The following is a 21,209-nucleotide window of genomic DNA, read 5'->3' as shown; positions in this document are numbered from 1 at the left end:
AGCTGCGCCCTCCACAACTAAGACTGAAAGGACAACTTGAAGCTGAACAGAACCCTCCACAACTAAGATTGAAAGGACAAAAACTTGACTTGGAAAAAAGGCCTGGAAGTACACACTGTTCCCCAATAAAATCCTGTTCCCCTTCCCTAATAAAATCTTAATAAAAAAAAAGAATACACACTGATAGCAGAGCTGATATACTTGTGCACTGGTATTCACAGTATTCACATTTCTTGATAGGAAACAGAGGGAATTCACTATATTTACTTAAGTCTTACTCTATTTTTCTAATATTCAACAACTTTCTTTTGTCCTTGCACAACAACCAAAGAATATGGAAATATAAATAAACAAATTTACTAGACATGAACTTTGAGCCACAAGTTCAATAATAGAAGAATTAAACATTCTAAATTCCATCTTTAGGTAAACTTTATTTATTTTTTATATTTTGCTTCTCCATTTATTGTCTCTGGAATTACATATAGGACATTACCACTAGAGACCTTTGAGATAAGTACACTTAAGGTATAGCAGAACAAATTATAAATGAAAAAGCATTATGAGTTTTCAGCCTCAACGTTAGCACATTTTTTATGCTGCAGAAGTTCTATTTCTGTGTGTTCTTCCCACCATTAATTCATCATCTTTTTTTTTTTAAATAAAAATAATAGTTATTTACTGTGTTCTCACTTAATTTGAAACCTGAGGTAATACAGAGCAATAGGACTAGAGGACAAATTTTATAAAGTTGTCAGAAAAATGTGATTATATACTTGAGCTTTAAAAATTCAGGTTACAACTGCTGCCACTGGCTTTATTTATGCTAAAGATGAAGTAGCAAAATTTATGTCATAAGACTAAGTCTCAAATTATTGTCCTATAAAATATCTTTTACCTGAGCACTAAGAATCTCATTAGTTTCTTTATCATTACAAAACTGCTCAGGTCTGAGAATTCTTATCTGAAATGTAAAAAGCAAAGCAAAGAGTTGTAGCCCACTTCATTCTCACTTCCTCACATTTCTCACTCTAACCCTAATCTCTTTTCTTTCCTTATGTTTCATTAATAAGTTCTGGAATATTAACCGAACTTGAATTGATTGAGTTACCTTACCAACAGTGGATCCGAAGTTCCCAGTAAGATTTCAATTGTGTCAGGCAGAGTTATATTCATCTGTAGTTTTACCTTTCGGAAGAAAGCCTATTTAAAAATAAGTAGTGTATAGACCTCTTCTCTATCCAAGGAATTTTGGATTGTCCCCTTTCTTTATCTTCACATTTTAAGGGTATTTTAAAGCAAGACAAAAACAATTTCATGCAAATACTGAAATTTTCAAAATGATAGTATTTTCCAAATATTCTCTGGTGGAGGCTCAGAAACAAAACCAGCAGTCATAACAGTAAAAATTAAATAATAAATAAAAATAAAAATTGAGGTTCTGCCATCTTTGTTTTACCATCCACTGGTTATTTCTACAGTTTTTGAAACTCCTCTGTCCTGCTGCTCTAATTGTTTTACTCACAGAATTGCTGGGCATTATTCTAATTTCCACAAACAGCAGAAGACGTCAGCATTCCACTGACACGTACCTTGCCTTTCATGTCATCTTTGCAAAAGTCTTCCTTTAGTAATAGCTACTGGATTCCCATTGCACAGCCCAGTAGAAACTCCAGACTCACAAACACACCGACACACCGAGGTTCATTACAAAAATATCAACGAAGAAACTTTGGAATACGAACTTTAATCATCCTTATATCAGGTTATGAACCAAAAAATCTGATCTGACTTTCCGAATTATCCATGAAGTTCACTCTCATCACATGGAGGTAAATCAGGAGTCAACCGTGGTTTAGTGGCACTACCTTTATTTTGGAAAATGTCATGGCTGTAGCCAAAGATACAGAGGTTTCCTTAGTTCCCATTTCCAAGAGAATCCTCATGCAGATTCCTGGATGGAAATGAAGCGCTCTCAGTGCTGTCCTTAGTCATTTCCACTGCGCCACTTTGTCCTTGGATGGTATTTGTTTTCCTAAATCAAGCATGCTCAAGAGATATTCCTATCTGTCTAAATCTGTTCACAGTTTCCATACAAGAGGCACTTGCAAATTTGCTTCTATGGTTAAAACAGTAAATAAAGACTATCTGCACTTCTCGCCAGTAGAAATTCACAATCCACAGTTGGTTTGGATGTGATTTGTTGCTCTTTTAAAGATAAGGCTTCCTGTACTAAGCAGATATAGTATGTTTAGATATTACTCTGATTCTTTAGTAAGTCCTCTTGGTAACTAGCTTTTCCTCTTTCGTGATCTGTGTTTTGGGGAAGTTTTTCAATTAAAGATGAGCTAATTAAAAGTGTATACAATATACAGACATGGACCTAGGAACATACATATGAAAAGGAATTACTAAAAAGTGACAGTTTCCTATGGGCAAAAGTGTGGGGACATCAAGGTCTTTTTCTTTCTAGCATAATGAAATGGTTGGGAATGTGTTATGGAAGAACACTAGTTACAGTTATGGGTTTTTTTAAATGATGTTTCTAAACAATATATCAATAATAATTTCACAAGAACATGGAGTTGTGGTAGTCAGTGTTTTCTCACGAAGTACGGGGGAGTTTCCACTTAAATTAACCACAATTTGCAACTTGGGTAGCACTTATCTCTAAGTTAAAAGGGTAAAGAATAATTTACTAGAAAATATTGAATGGACTATTAAATGCTTAACTAAGTTTTCTCCTCCCAGTTTCTACCTACCCATTGCTTTTTTCTTCAGACTGATACTGTTTAAAAGAGGCAGCACTTGCTAAACTATGAGGACATTATTTATAAACTTCATAGTGAGGAAATAAAAATAGCCCAGGCTTGGAGTTAATAACTTCCTGATAAAATAAAAAATAAAAATCTTCCTGCCTGCATGCCGATAGCTCTGCAAGGCAATATGATGATGTTTTACAAACACAAGTGACTAAAGTATCAAATATTAATTTCTTCATTTAAAAATGGAGCCAGTGCTGATGTGGCTGGCCGATATGGCAAGGATGAGCAATAGCTGCCTTGATCTTTGGCTGCCTTTTGATGGTACAAACACTCGCAGGCTAATATTGGACATGCTAACCCTGTGCCTCCACGTCACAAGACAATAGGCACCCGATGGGGTCTATGAAAGAGCCACTAAAAGAAACATTCTCCAGTGTGGATTTCTTGGGCTAAACTAATGTATTATTATGGCTAATTGTGGCCTGTTCCATGAGCTTTTGAAATACTGACAGCTACTGGTTGCAGCCCCATCCCCATTCCTGTCTATCAAGGTCAGTTAGTGGCAGAGCCTAGGCATAAAAGTAAACCCAGGCTGGCCTTACTTCCCAGTCCTTACTCTTCACCGAGCTCACTCTCCTTTGCAGTCATTAGACCTCTGTTCTCAGTCTTACCTGATACCTAGGTGGAATTGGGCAGAGACAGCGTCCCTGGAGGAGCTGTTCAACAGTCAAGGTTCTGAAGGGGAGGAGTGTGAGAAGAAGGAGGGAGAATCTTCCAGATGGGTGAAAGATTTAAGAAAGAGATAATGAGGCAGATGAGTGATAAATGTTTGAGCAGTGTTTGATGAGCCTGGAAATCAGAATCAGTAGCAAATAGAAGCAGTTGGTAGGTGAAGGTTAAACTTAGGTTTAGGCTGTACTGTCCAATATAAGAGACATTAGTCACCTATGGCTATTTAACACTTGAAATGTAGCTCGTCTAAATTGAGATGTGTTGTAAGTATAAAATACCTACACTTGAATTTGAATACTTAGTATAAAAGGGAATGTAAAATATTTTATGAATAATATTTTATGGTTACATGTTAAAATGATAACATTTCAGATATATTAGGTTAAATAAAATAAATCATCAACATTAATTTCAGCTGTCCCTTTTTACTTTGCTTTAAAGTGGCTATTAGGAAATTTAAAATTACGTATATGGCTCACATTTGTGGCCTGCACTGTATTTCTATTGGACAGTGTTCATCTAGAGTTTGAACTTGAGGCGAATATTGCTTAGGAGATGCTGATGGAAAGATCTGAGTAGGTGAGTGATAAAATAAAAATTGTACTGGAGGATTGTGTTCTTGTGGCTTTTACAGCTCAGAAAAATTTGCAGGGGGAAGCCACAGGTCCTTTAGCTCTCTTAATCCTTACAACAATCTTGTATGTACGTATTTTTTCTTTTTCACAGATGAGAATATTGAGGTTTAGAATGGCTAAATAATTTCTCCTAAATTATCCAACCTAGTGAGAGAAGATTGGGGATTCAAACTCAGATCTTGGTGGTAAGTGTTGTCCTGTGAGGCAGCTGGGAACTCTGACTGTTAGAAGAGTCCAAATCTGGAGCTTCTACTGATTGACACAATCTTGTCCCACAGGACCATACAGTTGGCCTAAACATCTTTCACTGACAGCCCTTCAGAAACTTTAGGTATTCTTCAGAGGCATCTGGGACCTTTTTCTAAGAGATAGTCTAACAAAGTCTTCAGACTTTAAGTCTTCTTTCTTTTCTGGGACACTTTTTGCTGAGAGGATAGAGAGGCCAGAATTAGAGAACAAGTCACTGGCAAGGTGGTTAAAAGAAGAGTGAGCAAAACCACAAGAGTGTGGTGTACCTTCTGGATGCATAGACTAGATATATGTAAGTGTCTGCGGAGAACCCTACTGGGAGATATCAGAGAAGTGACCTCAGTCGCTTCAATAGACAAAAAGAGAAATTAGAAATTCCTGGTATTAGAATTGAGTTCTAATATTTTTGTTCAAGAAAAGGTAATATAAAGTAGTTTCGTTGTCTTTCCATTTTCCTGACTTTTCAATTCCCAAATGGTAACAAAACAAAACAAACCTCTTCAAAAATAAAGAAGGAAAAAAAAAAAAACGTTTGGATAAAGAACAGCCCAAGTGAATGACAGCCAGTCTCCAGATGGCCCAGCTAAGAGGGGAACAGGCTGTCAACACAGCTGGAGAACATGGGCAGTGCTGGGATAAGTGTGAGCCGAGCCAGACAGCCCTTAAAGAGACCTCTGAGGCCTCACTAGGCAGGTGCTGGCACTCAGATTTACGGAAAAGGCATAGCCCTTCCACCATCTCTAGCTCTCTTTAATCTTATCTCTCTCCCACAGGCTTTGCCTCCACTTTATTGGAATTAGGGAAGATGTGCAGATTCATTCCATAAGAAGGAGTGGGAGGCAGGAACAATTGGTTGCTAATTTGTGTGCCGAGGGGAATGCTTCAGGGCTCCTTGGGGTCTCCTTGGGGTGGATCCTATCTACCCTTCGGCCATCATGTGCCCAGGTAGGACTATACATCCTCCTGTAATCACTTGGGGGAGCAGGCCTGAAATAGGTCTTTAGGTGACATTTCTAAGAACAGAGCGTCTTGTGAATGGGGCATTTTAAGCTACCCTGTCTCAAATCCTTGTTGGAAAGAAATGAGGAAAATGTGCACCAAAAGAAAATGGTGGGTGCCCTGGAATGGTGAGGGCAAAGCGTGGTCTTTAGTGCTCTAGGGAGTTTTCAAATCCTATGTCTCTGTAGGTACTTGTCAGTCCATTTGTTCTGATTTTTAGTATTTATTTTAACTGACAGATGCAGAGGCAAAAGGGGGAAGAACAGGTGGGCGAGCACTTAGGTGTAACTTTCCTCTGTTTCCTGAAGTGTTCATGCGGACTCTCCTGTTAGTCCCTGAGACATCCTTTGAACATAATCTTCATTACCAGCTCTTTGTTTCTGCTTTTAAATCAGCATGTACTCAATAACCCCTCTGTAGAATTATATTTCCATGTGTCCACATACCTTAATAAACTGAAGGCTCAGAGAGGAAAACTTGGGTTTATGGACTAGCTACTGAACATCACACACTGTGCTAGGGATTTTAATACTCATTCACTCACTCCATTGACATAAGTCGAGCCCTTACTTAAGAATATTTCACACTGGTAATAAAAGTAGACATGCTAATGTAGCTTATGTCTTTTGGCAGAACCAATCAACAAATGAATCGATAAGTGAACAAAACAATTGCAGCTTATTGTTAAGTGTTAAGAAGGATACAAACAGGGTATTGTGATAGAGAATAATGGAAGGATCTATTTTAAAAAGGGGGTCAGGAAAGGTAGATAGTCTCATTTACAATAAGCCCTATTAGGTGATGAGAAAGTCACAATCATGCCAGCAACTGGGATACCTGCCAGCAGCAGGATGTTACATGTCCCTACATTATTCCATGATATGTTGGTCTTCTCTCTCCCACTCAAATAGAAGACAAAAAAAAAAAAAATTGTTTATCTTACTGCCCTTTCTCTTTTTTACATAGTCACATAAATTCCCAGTGTGGGGAGGTCTTCTGAGTCTTCATGTACTGATTACTCTCAGTATTGTGGCCACTGGAATATGTCAAAAATGAGGTGATCAGCCTTCACAATATGTTTCCCAAGACAACTCCATTTTCATCATCTATTCCCATCAGGCTGCCACATTGAATGGAGATAAATAAAACTAAGGTCTGTTCTAGTTTTCTTAAGTAGTATTGCCAGATTTGCCTCCCTTTTTGTGTAATTTCTTATAAACTCTGGTTCTCTCACTCACTTGTAGGCACTCACCCTGGGCTCTGGCAGAAGGAGAGTGTCTCGGGGAGAGACTGAGTTGTGTGGCTTCAGAGTGAGGATTGGAGGGGTAGTCACCATTGTTCCTGTGTAGAACCCTCCACAAATGCAACCAGCAGGCGGGTGTCATCTTTCCTTTGTTGAGCCCCCCAACCCCCCCACCCCTGACACATGGCCAAATCTAAATCTGCATTTGCCTGGTGAGCTCTGTTCACTTCACCCTGGTGATTCCCTGGAACCCTGCCCCACACAACTCGCCTTATGCCAGGAGTACTTTCTCAGCAAGCAGCCTGCCTCACCCACATTGTACTTTTCTTAGACAACTCTCAGGAGTCCACGGGCACCAGGAGGGTGGTGATTGGCCTTGGTGTACTCTGAGACTTTTGTTGAGTATTTCCAGACTCAGCACTGGCACCAAACCAGAATCTACATTAATCTGGTGAACACCACTCATCCCACCCTGGTGACTGCCTGAGATCCCTGCCTTACCAAACTCATGTACCTCACAAGGCTTTATCAGTGGCTGAGCCTTACAGGAGCTGGCAGGTAGCAGCAGGCCTCAGGGTGTCCTGGCTTTTTGAAGAGCTACCCCAAGGCTGGTACTGGTGGCAGCCATCCTTAGTTCATAGCGTGGCTTCTCCCACATGCCTCCAGGACTAGCACAGGCAGTGATCAACTGCAAATCACTATGTAGCTTCTATCAGTTAGTCCCCAGCTGGTCACAGGCAGTGACTGACCTGGACCTACACTGGAGCCCCAAAACAAACACACCTGGAGGTTGGCTTCAGACCACAGCAGAGCCCCACAAGTGGTACACCAAAAGGGTGGTCTCAACAGCCACTAGAGCCCACTGGGGTGAATTCCACTCCATGAGGTAAGCCCCTTCACAGTAGTCCATAAGCTGTGGAAATGGCCAAACTCCACAGCCAATCAGCCTGAGAGTCAGTACCACCCACAGACATGCCAACAGCAATCAAGGCTCAACTATAACAGAAGGGCACACACAACCCACACAAGGGACATTCTTGGAGCACTTGATGCAGATAACCAGGGAGACTCTGCCACTGGGCCCCAAAGGGTACTTACTACCTAAGGCCATCCTGCGAAGACTGGGACATGTAGCAGATCTATCTCATACACAGAAGCAAACACAGAGAGGGAGCAAAAATGAAGAAACAGCTTTCCATTTGGAAAGGCTTTCCAAATGAAAGAACAGGAGAACACTCCAGAAAAAAAAAACTAAATGAAATGGAGGCAAGCAGCCTACCAGAGATAGAGTTCAAAACAATGGTTATAAGGATGCTCACGAAACTTAGTGAGAACTTCAACAGAGAGCTAGCAAGCATAAAAAGGACACAGAATCCATAAAAAAGAACGAGTCAGAAATGAAGAATATAATAACTGAAATGAAAAAAGCACTAGAAGGACTCACCAGCAGACTAGATGAAGCAGAGGATTGAATCAGCGATTTGGAAGATAAGGTAGCAGAAAACACCCAACTGGAACAGCAAAAAGGAAAAAAAAAAGAATTTTAAAAAATGAGGACAGTTTAAGGGACCTCTGGGACAACATCAAGCATAACAACATTTGCATCATAGGAATACCAGAAAAAGAAGAGAGAAAACAAGGGATTGAGAGCCTGTTTGAAAAAATAATGACTGCAAACTTTCCTAACCTGGTGAAGAAAACAGACATACAAGCCCAGAAAGTGCGGAGAGTCTCAAACAAGATGAACCCAAACAATCCCACACCAAGACACATTATAATTAAAATGGCAAAGGTTAAAGACAAAGAGAGAGTCCTAAAAGCAGCAAGAGAAAAGTAAATAGTTCCTTACAGGGAGCTCCCATAAGATTGTCAGCTGATTTCTCAACAGAAACTTTGCAGACAAGAAGGGATTGGCACGAAAAGCAAGGACCTACAACCAAGAGTACTGTACCAAGCAAGGCTATCATTTAAAATTGTAGGAGAGATAAATAGCTTCCCAGACAAGAAAAAGCTAAAGAAGATAATCATAGCAAACCAGTATTACAAGAAATGTTAAAGGGACTTCTTTAAGAAAAAGAAGAAGAAGAAGGAGAAGGAGAAGAAGGAGGAGAAGAAGGAGAAGAAGGAGAAGAAGAAAGAGGAGGGAAAAACATAAAGATGAATAATAAAATGGTAATAACTATGTATCTATCAATAATCACTTTAAATGTAAATGGATTAAATGCTCCTATTGAAAGATATAGGGTAGCTGAATGGATAAGAAAATAAGACCCGTATATATGCTGTTTACAAGAGACCCACTTCAGACTGAAAGGCATGCACAGACTGAAAGTAAAGGGATGGAAAAAGATATTTCAGTGAATGGAAACAAACAAACAAAAAACTGGGGTAGCAATACTTATATCAGACAAAATAGACTTTAACAAACAGGAACATTACATAATGATAAAAGGATCAACACAACAAGAGGATATAATCCTTGTAAATATCTTTGCACCCAACATAGGAGCACCTAAGTGAAGCAAATATTGACAAACATAAAGGGAGAGATGAGCAGTTACACAGTCATAGAAGGGAACTTTAACACTCCATTGACACCAATGATCTACCAGACAGAAAATAAACAAGGAAATAGCAATCTTAAATGACAGACTAGGCCAGATGGATTTAATTTCTATTTTTAGAGCATTTTTTACCCCAAAGCAGCAGAATATACATTTATTTTCTTTTTCAAGTGCACATGAAACATTTTTCCAAGATAGAGCACATGTTAGGGCAGAAAATAAGTCTCAATAAAATTTAAGAAAGTTGAAATCATATCAAGCATCTTCTCTGACCACAATGGTATTAAACTAGAATCAATTACAAAAAAAAAAAAAATAATTGAAAAACACACTAACACGTGGAGACTAAATAACATGCTACTAAATAATGAATGGGTAAAAAATGAGATCAAGGAAGAAATCAAAAGATACCTTGAGACAAATGAAAATGAAAACACAATGACACAAAAATCTATGGGACACAGCAGAAGCAGTCCTAAGAGGGAGATTCATAGCAATATAATCCTACCTCAAGAAAAAAGAAAAAACTCAAATAAACAATCTAACCTTACAATTAAAGGAACTAGAAAAAGAACAGCAAACAAAGCCCAAAGTGAGTAGAGGAAGGAAATAAACAAAATAGTCTAATATATGTGTATATATATATATATATATATATATATATATATATATATATGATCAATTTAACCAAAAAAGAGCTGGTTCTTTGAAATGATAACCAATACTGATAAACCTATAACTAGACTAATCAAGAATAAAAGAAAGAGTATCCAAATAAATAAAATCAGAAATGAAAGTGGAGACGTGACAATGGACACCACAGAAATAAAAAGGATTATGAGAAAATATTACACCATATACAAGAATAAACTCAAAATGGATTAAAGACTTAAATGTAAGACCTGAAACCATAAAACTTCCAGAAGAAAACATTGGCAGTAAACCCTCTGACGTTGATCCTAGGGGTATTTTTTTTGATCCATCTGCTTGGGCAAGGGAAACAAAAGAAAAACCAAAAAACAAAAAACAAATGGTACTACATCAAACTAAAAAGTTTTTGCACAGAAAAGGAAACCATCAACAAACAAAAAGACAGCCTACTGAATGTAGAAAATATTTACCAGTGATACATCTGATAAGGGGTTAACATCCAAAATTAATAAAGAACTCATATAACTCAACACCAAAAAACCCCCAAATGATCCAATTAAAAAATGGGCAGAGGACCTGAATAGACATTTTTCCAAAGAGGACATGCAGATGGCCAGTAGACATATGAAAAGAAGCTCAACGTCACTAATCAGAGAAATGCAAATTAAAGCCACAGTGAGATATCACCTCATACCTGTCAAAATGGTTATCATTAATAAATCAACAAACAATAAGTGTTGGAGAGGATGTGGAGAAAAGGGAACCCTCATGCACTGTTGGTGGGATTGCAAATTGGTACAGCCTCTAAGGTTGAAAATAGAACTACCTTATGACCCAGCAATTCCACTTCTGGGTATTTATCTGAAGAAATCCAAAGCACTAATTAGAAAAAATATATGCACCCTAATGTTCATTGCAGCACTATTTACAATAACCAAGATATGGAAGCAGCCTAAATGCCCATCAATAGACAATTGACTAAAGAGGATATGGTACACATATACAACGGAATATTACTCAACCATAAAAGAGAATGAAATCTCACCTTTTGCGACAACATGGATGGACCTAGAGGGTATTATGCTTAATGAAATAATTCAGACTGAGAAAGACAAATACTTTATGATCTTACTTATATATGTAATCTAAGGAACAAAATAAATGAACAAACAAAACAGAAACATACTCATAGATGCAGAGAACAAACTGATGATTGCCAGAATGGAGGTGGGTTGGGGAGCTGGGTGAAAGAGGTGAAGGTATTGAAAAATGCAGGTTGGTAGTTATGGAATAGCCATGAGGGGTACAGCGCAGAGAATATAGTCAATGATGTTGCAACAGTTATATATGATGCCAGATGGGTACTAGACTAATTGGGGAATCACTGCATAAATTATATAAATGTCTAACCACTATGCTATATACCTGAAACTAATACAAAATAATATCGAATGTCAACTGTAACTGAAAAACATAATTTAAAAACAAAACAAAACAACTGTAGTTCTCTCTACATGGCTGGTGTACAGACTATAGACCACAAGTGTCAGGAGAAGGCTGGGCGATGAAGCACAGAGCTGCTGGTGGGAAGAGAAAACAGGGAGGCCAAGGCCAGGGGAAAGGAGAGGGGACTGTTGTGCTTCGTCTGGGCCAACACAGAGGGCTGCCCACGAAGAGAGAAGGCCACGTTGTGACCTGGCTTCCTGCAGGTCCAGGCTTTCTGCATGTGAGCCCTTTCTCATGCTGTCTTGTGTCTTTCCTGCCCATTGTCCTCATTCCTCTGATTTCTTCTGTTGTTCAAAGTCTAAAATTATCCTTTGTGTACATGTTCTTCTTATGGCTTCCAGTGTTTTTCACAGGAAAGGCGGTATCATTTATAAAATTATAAATAAATGGAGCGTAGAGTGAAATCTTGGCTCCAGAGGTCCTCTGTGAATTGATGTCAGCATGAGAGTTTGATTTTCCACTCCCAGAGTTGTGGCAACTGTTTTCGTTTAATTTGGTTTTACTCAGATTAATGGGAGCAAAGGTTATGTCAGGGAGAAATAAACATTAGGCTAAAGAAGCCTTCTCTTTCTTCTCTGACAGGTTGAGTCCTTCTCTCCTTTGCCGTGGTGACAGGGCATTTGGCTTTGGCTCTGCCTGTTAGAAGGCCCGAGGCTGTGGCCCATGGGTAGCCACTTACCTTCTCTGAATCTCCATTTCATCATGTGATGGGGGTTGGTGGCGGGGTGGGGGGCGGGGGTGAGGGAGTTCCTTTAGCTCTCTTGGGAGGATTCAGTAAGGTAACACACCTGGAAGTGTTTTGTAACCTGGAAAACGCTAAACAAATGGGAGATATTATCTTTCCCTGGCATGGAAAGGTCAGGAATAAGTGGGTGTCGGGCAAAACATGAGAAAATTGCTTGGAGTGTAAGCATATGGACTCTGACCTAGGATCTGTGTGTCAGGCCTGAGGGACTCCATGAGGACACTGGCTGTGAGAGGTTACTATACTACCAAGTGGGTTATGTTACAGCCAGGTGAGTTATGTTCCACCTCTTTATGGGTTGTTGTTACTTGGGTGCCACTGGAAAACTTGGAGCTTAGAGTGGGAGCGTTGATGAGATCTGGGGGCGGGGCTGAGTTGTCTCTTCAGGAGGAGGGAGGTGGTGCAATTAAACCCAGTGTGCCAGGACCCCCCTTTTGCAGAGGAAATAAGGTGAGCTTGGGGAGAATGGTGGAGGCTGGAGGAGGAAAATGGAGGATGAGGAGGATGTGAAGGCAGAATTTGGCTGTTAGGGAGAAAAGAGGAAAATGCAGGAGGCCTCCTGTCTGTCACGGCTTGCACTATTGCTCTGTGTGTGTATGTCTGTGTCTCCATGTATCTGTGCGTGTGTCCATCTCTCTGTCTACCAAAAATTGGTCTGCAGCCCTAAGCCTGGTATGAAGCCCTTGTCATTTGTGCCCACCAAGCTAGTCTTGTCATTCATACCACTGAGTGTGTCTAGGCTGTTAGGCTGGATTGGTACCCTAGGTGGCCTCCAGTTCCTTACTGGCACATGAGCCCTGCTGTAATGCCAGCCTACTTACCTGAATCTGCCCAAGTGGTTTTTCTAAACCCCTGCTATAGCCTAGCCTAGGAGCATTGACTTGGGTCTGGAATCAAAGAGACCTGAGTTTGAATATCGACCCCATCTGTACTATAGCTGGGTGAGTAGGCAGCGGAGTAACCTTTCTGAGCGTTGTCTTTAGAATGGAGATAAGTGTTTTGAGCAATGATGAGCTAATGCATGCAAACTACCTAATGGACCTGACACATAATATGTGGTTAATAAATAGTCGATATTACAATTATTTATGGTTATTCCACATGGAGAGTCTCCTGAGAATGAGTATGCTGTTACCTGCTTGACAGGAGGCCATAGACCACTCCATTCACTGGATCTGGAAGCTTAGATATCAGCCCTCATTTTGTAATGATTCTGTGCACTGTAATTTATCTCCTGGCCTCTAATAGTCACGGTCTGCTGAAAACTGAGTCTGTTCTCTCGTCCCCAGAAGGGGTCTACAGCAGAGCAGATAGTTTCACTTTTAGATATGCTTTTCCAAGAAACTGTGGGAATACTGATCAAAGATTTCCTCTATTTATGAAAGCAAACACTTTTTTTTAATACCTAAGGAAAAAGTGCTCAGATGCTAACTTGTAGTCTTGTCCTGAGTCTACCCTGAGCAGGTGTGTCAGAAGTTCTGACATCTACAGAAATCAACCCTTTTGGAAAACTGGCAGTTTATCCTTCTAACCTTAATTTCACCTTGGTCTCTTTGGAGTGTCCTCAGAAATGCTGTAGCTCAGTACCTCATTTGATTCCACTTAGAGGAATAAACTCCATTATTTTAAACCTCATCAGGTTCTAGCAGTCTTGGCTGATGTTTACTACTCAGTAATTTAAATATACCAGGCTTTTCTCCAACACTTATTAAAAGGTTCATTAGGCTTTGAAATACTAATTGCGTTTATAATAGGACATGCTGATGAGTGAATTAAAAATGAATCAGACTTATGTTTAAAATAAAATTAACCTCCATTCATCATTTAGTAAATATTTGCTGAATACCTACCTACCATGTCCCAAACCCATGGTGCTGAGGACTCAGAACAATACAAATTTCTGCCCTCATGGAGCTTCCTGTCTGTTGTAACAATTAGCAAAGGCAATGCATAAATCATGTGTTATATTGGAAGATAATAAGTGTTCTAGGGAAGCATTTGATGGAAAGTAGGATAGGAAGTACAGGAGTTGCAATTATAATTATGGAAGTCAAAGAGTCTCGCTGAAAACATGAGAGCCACATGGAATTCGGAAAAGGGGGTTCTTGGCAAAGAGAGCAGCAAGTGAAAAGGCCCCCCCCCATCCTTTTGATTGACCAGAAAACTACCGTGGATCATCAATTTCACCTTCTGTCTGTGTTCTGTATTTTCTCCCTAAGCTCAGAGCTGGCTGCTCTGAGACACTGAGGGCTGAGATCATGAGTCTAGATTGCTCATTTTCTCTGCCTAGCAGATGGGAGCACCTGTCACATATGGGCAGTGGTGGTGTATTCAGACCCTCTTTCTCATTCTAAATGCCACAAGGTGGCACAATTAAGGGAGAGTCAAAACATCTTCTGTCAACCCTCAAAGCAATTGAAAAGTAGCTCTTGTATTTCAGTTTGGAATTTTAGTGGAATTACCCTGAATTGGACACTTTAATCACAAGAAAGTTTTCTTTCAATGTACCTAGAAATTTTGGGGAAACAACATAAGCATTTTGACTCTAGATCTCTACAGGTTCAAACCAATATCTACCAAGTACTCTATTTCCTTGTAACCTATGTCCGTATGTGTGTGTGTGTGTGTATATGTTGGGGGGGTGACTTTAGGAGTCAGTTGTTTTAATGCAGGCATCAGATTGAATCTGAAACTGCTTTCTATTCCAGAGGCAATTCCACTGTTACCTGTCACTTGCTCCAATCTTGCTTCTACACATAGGTCTCTGAAGAGGAGGAAGCAATGTTTTTTGTGCACATCCCTAGAGCTCTCTAGGTAGAAAAACATCTGAAGAGTGAGTCAGAAGACCTAGACTTTAGCCATGGAGCCGTTATCAACAAGTGGGTGACCTTGGGCAAATCCAATTGCCTCCCCAAGACTCAGCTTCCTGTTTAGCAGAATTTGTGAATTAGCTGCTTTATAGTGGAAGCACAACAGCAGAGTGGTTAAAACTTTTGGCTAGGAATCAGATGATGTGGTTCAACTCTTGGATTCAAAACTAAAGAACTTTATGACTTTGGTCCTCAATTTTATCACTTATGAAATGGGGATAATTGTACCTAATTTGTAAGGAGTGAGGCCTTCCGTTGTTCAACCTTCCCCTGTTCTTTAGATAGGTTTATTCAGCTAATTTTAAATCTACCTAACATTAATACAACAAAGACCTTAAAACATTGGCATGTAGCACAAAAAATGTTAGTTGTTGTTGTTATTATTATACCTCTAAGAAATCTTCCAGTTACTTATTATTATCCCCTACTCCCTTCTAGTTCTTTGATTGTCATGACTGGTGTTGATATCTCAAGTGGGTAGAGCCCAGGAATGCTGCTAGACATCCTACAATACACAGGACAGCTCTCTCCCATCAACCCAGAATTACCCTGCCCTTGAGTATTGCTATGGGGTAGTTAAAGGCTGCTTTGAGAATCTGTTGGAGATGCATTTTTTTTTCTTTGCCAAATCAATATATACTAACAGTGGTGCTGCTTTTGGCTCCACCTGTGTGGGGATATAGGAAGATGGTAATTCCCATTTTATGTCCTTACCTTTCCAGAGGGAACGTTCAACTTCCATTCCTCTCCCTCAAATTAATAATTATTTTTTCTAGTTTAGAAGAAATCAGCAAAAACCCATCTGACCCCCTACAAATAACACTTTCTTCGCTGTATCTACATCTGTTCTTTTCCCCTATCTCTGTGGTTTACTGCCTTTTTATACTTCCCCCTCTGCTTAGGACATCACCTCCCTTTATCACTCATCTTCTTGACCTTCGGTAGCTATTAAAATCCTATACTCATCCTTTAAGTAAGAAAGAACTCAATTGTGACCCCCTCCATGATGCTTTTCCACATCATCATAGTGTTTCCTTTTTATGTCTGACTCCCAGAGCCCTGTGATTTTACATCTTATGACATATCTTCTATGCTGCCTTATATTGTAGGTGTTGATATTCCTGCATAATCCTCCTAAATAATAAGTCCTTTGAAGGCAAGAGTCATCTCAAATTCATCTTTGAATTCTGTGTAGAATATAGCCCAATGTGTTCCACACAGTGAGGGCTCAACCAACATATGTTGAATTACATTATTGTCCCTGTGACTGAACTTCACCCCCTCATGGTCACTGCAGTCGCCCAGGACGTCCCTCGGACAGCACTAGGATTCCTGTTTTAATGTTCCTCGTTATTACCTTCACAGCCTCTGCACTCTTCCCCCTCCTGTCCTCCCCTCCTCTCCTTTTGTTGAAGGTTAATTATTTTCATTGACAAAATCTGCTGCAATACACTTCACTTGTCTCTTCTGTTAACGTGCAAGCTATTTCAGGAACACAACAAAAGGCGGCAGCTACTATTTATAGAATAAGAATCGATATGAATTCCCCTGTGGGTCACGTGCCCATCCATCTTCATTTGTGTTCAAAAGAGGTATTTCCTACGAGCCTGTGCGATTTCATTTTTTCCTGTCACACCACCCACCCTATTCATCACACCAATGGTTGAGAATTTTCATTTTATTTTTGCCTTGGCTTTAATTTTCTATTTCATTTGGATTCCTTCCCTAGTCCTCTTTTCTGCTCATAAGAAGCTGAAGAGAGAGAAAAAAATCTCACTCAACTACGTAAATGTCTTTTTATGAATTGGATCTCTCGAGATGAGCGCTTTGTTATTGAAGGAAAAATGAACCTTCTCTGATTCAGTAATGTTAATGTGCTGGCTTATAAAGTCTTAAGCATTTTTTTAACATGGTAATATATAAACCATTTAATGTTATAAATGGGAGAACAGAAGACATGGACAATCACAGTGAATTACTAAAGTAATAATAGCTTTACTATTAGTGCTGATGAATTGAATTAAATTTGGGTCAGCTCACAAGTATGCAATGTCTACACATATCTGTGTAGGAATTGTGATTCAAACACACACACTGTAGCAATGCCATTAGATCAATGGGCAGATTCATAACTTCTGGACCTTATGAGTAATGAGATTCATTACTTCAGGTCTTTAAAGAACTTCTGAACAAAGTCCCCTGATACTTCTCCTTTCCTACCCCCATATAACCATGCTTCTGCCAGGTTATAATTTTAAAGATAACCACACATCTTGTTGTTTATTAAAAACATCTGTAGATTTGCCATTGTGTACAGCATGAGATCCAAAACTCTTTAGTGTAGCAGAAAAGGCCCTTTAACTCCAACCATATACATCTTTTGACCTTATCTCCTGCTCCTGTATTCAATACACATTTTACTTCAGCCACCGCAAGCTTTTTTCTCTTTCCTGAAGACACTGTGGACCCTTCAAAGCCTTTGATCCGTTGAACAACAACTTCCCATTTCCCAGAATGCGCTGCTTGTCCCCATGCCCTCATCTCCTGTTGACATGCCCCCATACCTCCTTCCATGAAGTGATAAATGTAAAAACGACTAGCAGAGGGCTTGGTGCAGAACAAGGGCTCAGTAAACAGCTGTTCAGTGAAGGAACAGACACTGAGTTTGCAAATTCAAAAGATCTTTGTCTTGTGAATGGGTTATGTTATAAGCTTATAAGTCAATTGAACACAGCATGACTGGTAGCAGAGGCCTAGGATGGTCAAGGTTCTGGTGGAGGTTTGTATTAATTTGCCAGGGCTGCCATAATAAAATACTGCAGACTGGGTGGCTTAAACAATTGTGAGAAATTTATTTTTTCACAATTCTGGAAGCTAGACGTCCAAAATCAAGGTGTCAGCAGGGTGGCTTCTTCTAAGGTCTCTCTCCTTGGCTTGTAGATGGCTGTCTTCCACTTGTGTCTTTAAAGGGTATTATTCCCTTTGTGTGTGTCTGTGTCCTAATTTCCCTTATTATAAGGATACCAGTCAGAATGGATTAGGACCTACCCGAATGACCTCATTTTAACTTAATTATCACTTTAAAGATCCTGTCTCCACATACATTCACATTCTGAGGTACTGGGGGTTAAAATTTCAGCATATGAATTTTAGGGAGGGCACAGTTCAGTCCATGACAGACTGGTAATGAGAACAGCAATGTGACATCAGACAGGGACCCCTGAAAGGAAGGGATTATGCATTGCCTCAGCATTCGTCACAGTGTCTTATTCATGAAGGGCATTTCATACATTTTTAGAATTAAGTGACAGGCTCCACTTAGATGTGAAGTAAGATTCTGATTATGTCCTTTCAACACATAACCTTTCCCTCTCAGCCTTTTTTTACATATGTGATTTTATCAGCATTTTGTTGACATTCTCATTCAAATAATAGTTGAAAACACTGACCATGATCTAGGATTGCAGCCTTCCCTTGTGCAACCCTCCTACGAGTTGAACAATGAGCCATGATTTTTTTGGTAGGTTTATTTAGCTAATTTTAAATCCACCTAACTGTATGGCTGTGCAGGCCATACTGCTCCACAAAGATATTTTGTTTACATGTTTATTTCACCAAGGGTCTTCACACAATTTTTATTTATTTGTTTATTGCCAAACTGATTCCTAAAAAGGATTTGAGATGGCTCTTAAAATGTAGACAAAGTATATCTCTAGCATCCTCTTCTTTTATCTCTTTCATGACCATATTGCAAATGCAAGCCCTGCTGATTTGGCTTGTCTGATTTGTTCTCAGTGAACCATGCTGGCTTGTAGTGATTGCCATTCTCTACTGTTCACAAACCATGCTTTTAAGTAAACTTTCTGAAACATTATAATAACATCTATTTCTCTGGTCTACAGCTCCCCAATGACACATGGATATCTAATACATTGAATAGACAAGTAGTAGAGATCTACACAGCTGCTCTGTGGCCTAGTAGGATTGACTGGATTCATACTGGACAGGCTTAATGGGGAATATTGTCTTCAGGCAACTACTCTATAGTATTTGTACTGATGGAAAGATGCTAAGAAAAGCTCAGATCTGAGACATATGAGTTCTATGGTCTCAGTATCTCCATTCATTATTCTCCTGACTTTATATTACATATTTATTTATTCATATATTTGTGTGTACTCTCACTCTAGAAGACAAACTCCCAGAGGGCAAGAAATTTCCCTGTCTTATTTGTTGCTCTATTGGTAGCAACTGGATATGTTCCTGACATTAAGCAAGTCTCTTAGATACTTTGAAGCTAAATTGCTCATATGTCAAATGATAATACCAATGTTTGTTCTTCCTAACCTCAAGGTCATTTAAGAACATCTAATGAGACATAAATGTAATTTATGAACTATACAGTGTCTTGTAAAGATAAGTTAAGCAGATATACAGGTATGTGGTTTTGAATGTCAGGAAACAAGATAAAGAGACACGGTATAATAAGTATAATAAAGAGCTTTAATGTCACCTAAGGAGTTCAGAATTGATGGAGTGCAAATCAAATCTTTAAAGAAGTCAGTTAATTTTCTGGGTTGCTCACAACTCAGCTGTTTGTGTGTGTGTGTGTGTGTGTGTGTGTGTGTGTGTGTTTTAAACTAATTTGATTAGAGAAACCTAAAATAAAATAGCTATCGCTATATTTGAAAGCATAAATTGTTGAATTTACTGGTGGCACATGAACCCCTCTTCCCTTGTTAATAAACTCTTTCAAAGGTGTGACTTCCCTCTCAGAAGAATTTTTTCTAAGAGAAATACTCTTTGGTGAAATCTAAAAGGTTGCTGAGAATTCCTTGAAGCTCTTTATTTAAATAATCACACGAAAAGATCCCTCTTAAACTCCTCTGTCAGCAAACAAATGCCACAAAACAAAATGAATTTTACACCTTTTGGGAGTCTATTAATTTGCTTTCAGTGGCATTAAATAATGGACACCCATATAGCAAGGTCACAGTTTTATTTAATATCAAACAGCTACCCTTTTTCATATATGATGTACAAAGCACATTCCTTGCTCAGGGCAAAATGTTTTATTAAAATTATTTCCTTTTTTTTTCCTATAGATTGTCTTCTGTGACAATAAAGATTGTCTACATGACATATCTCTTTAGGACATGCATTGTGTAATTATACTAATAGAGCTTAATCTAATGCTACATTAATTTTCTTCTATTATTTTCTCTAAGAAGGATGCCACCACTATTGTTTACACAACAGTGAAATTTCTCTTCCTCCCTCCCTTCCTTCCTTTTATTTTACTGTGGGAGATTTATATTAAGGACAGTAGAGGAAATAAATCTCAGGGTATGGGGAAGGCCTTTCTCAATCGTTGGGTACAAAGGATCCCTGATAGTTACAGAGCAAACAACAAATCTTTATAGTCCACTTCTCCGCCCCCACCAGCATGATTCTATTACCCAGCCATTCTTGACGAAAGGGAAAAACATATCCTGTAGAAAATAGGGGTGTATGTCCAGGTTGTTCAACTTTGGAACCATCCCCTTTGTCAGTTCGACTTGGGTTTTTATAGCCTTTCACCCAGACTAATGTAATTGATCCATCTCCCACTTGTCTCTGTTCATTCTAATTCACTTCACCTGATATTGCCTGAGAGAGCTTCCTAAAATGCCAACTTGATCACATTATCTATTTTCTTCCCCCATCAGACTTCCCCAACTACTTAGTGGCATATGACACACTCCATATCCTGTGTCCACAGTGGCTTTCCAACCTGACCTTCTTCCCGCATTCCTAGCATCCCAGATACCCATAGGAAAAGGCCAAATGCATTTTCACTCTGAAAGTCCTATATTGAGAGTTACAGTGTTATACAAAGGGAGGCAATAGTGTTATCTTTTAATACACTGATGCCACTTTTGGTATCAGCTAGGTCCCTAGAGAATAATTATGTAAAGTTATATCTTTCTAATAATATTAATGACTTAAAGAATGAAAAGTAATCTGCCTTAATTTGTCCTGTTGAGACAGGTTAGTCAATATGTTGTTAGGTAGACAGGAAGGTCCCTGGTAAAATAAACAAAAGGCAGCCATATCCTAAAACTCCAGTTTCTGAAGTAACATTCACTCCAGGACAAAACATAAAGGTGCCTTGAGGTTAATAAATTATCTCATAAATCCCTTTTGGCTGGACAAATGGAGCAGATCTGATAGATAGGGATGGGTTATTTTGTTAATCCCTTCAGGATGG

General features: G+C 39.1%; 1 protein-coding gene across 5 annotated transcripts in view; it reads right to left on the bottom strand.

Moving 5' to 3' along the window:
* KCNMB2 (potassium calcium-activated channel subfamily M regulatory beta subunit 2) overlaps nucleotides 1-21,209 on the bottom strand; it is a 225,924-nt gene that overhangs the window by 107,617 nt on the left and 97,098 nt on the right. The window contains exon 2 of one of the 5 annotated variants that reach the window (XM_074328166.2): nucleotides 8,068-8,134. The exons of the other annotated variants lie outside the window; for them this stretch is intronic. The gene's annotated coding sequence lies outside the window, so the exon portion shown is untranslated. The remainder of the gene's footprint in view (nucleotides 1-8,067; nucleotides 8,135-21,209) is intronic. 5 annotated transcript variants of the gene reach the window in all.

The sequence above is a fragment of the Rhinolophus sinicus genome, chromosome 17, assembly GCF_057876585.1.
Source record: "Rhinolophus sinicus isolate RSI-liver-muscle chromosome 17, RSI-T2T, whole genome shotgun sequence".
NCBI classification, from domain to species: Eukaryota; Metazoa; Chordata; class Mammalia; order Chiroptera; family Rhinolophidae; genus Rhinolophus; species Rhinolophus sinicus.
Note: the sequence above shows the minus strand (reverse complement) of the source record. Positions and strands in the feature narration are given on the sequence as shown.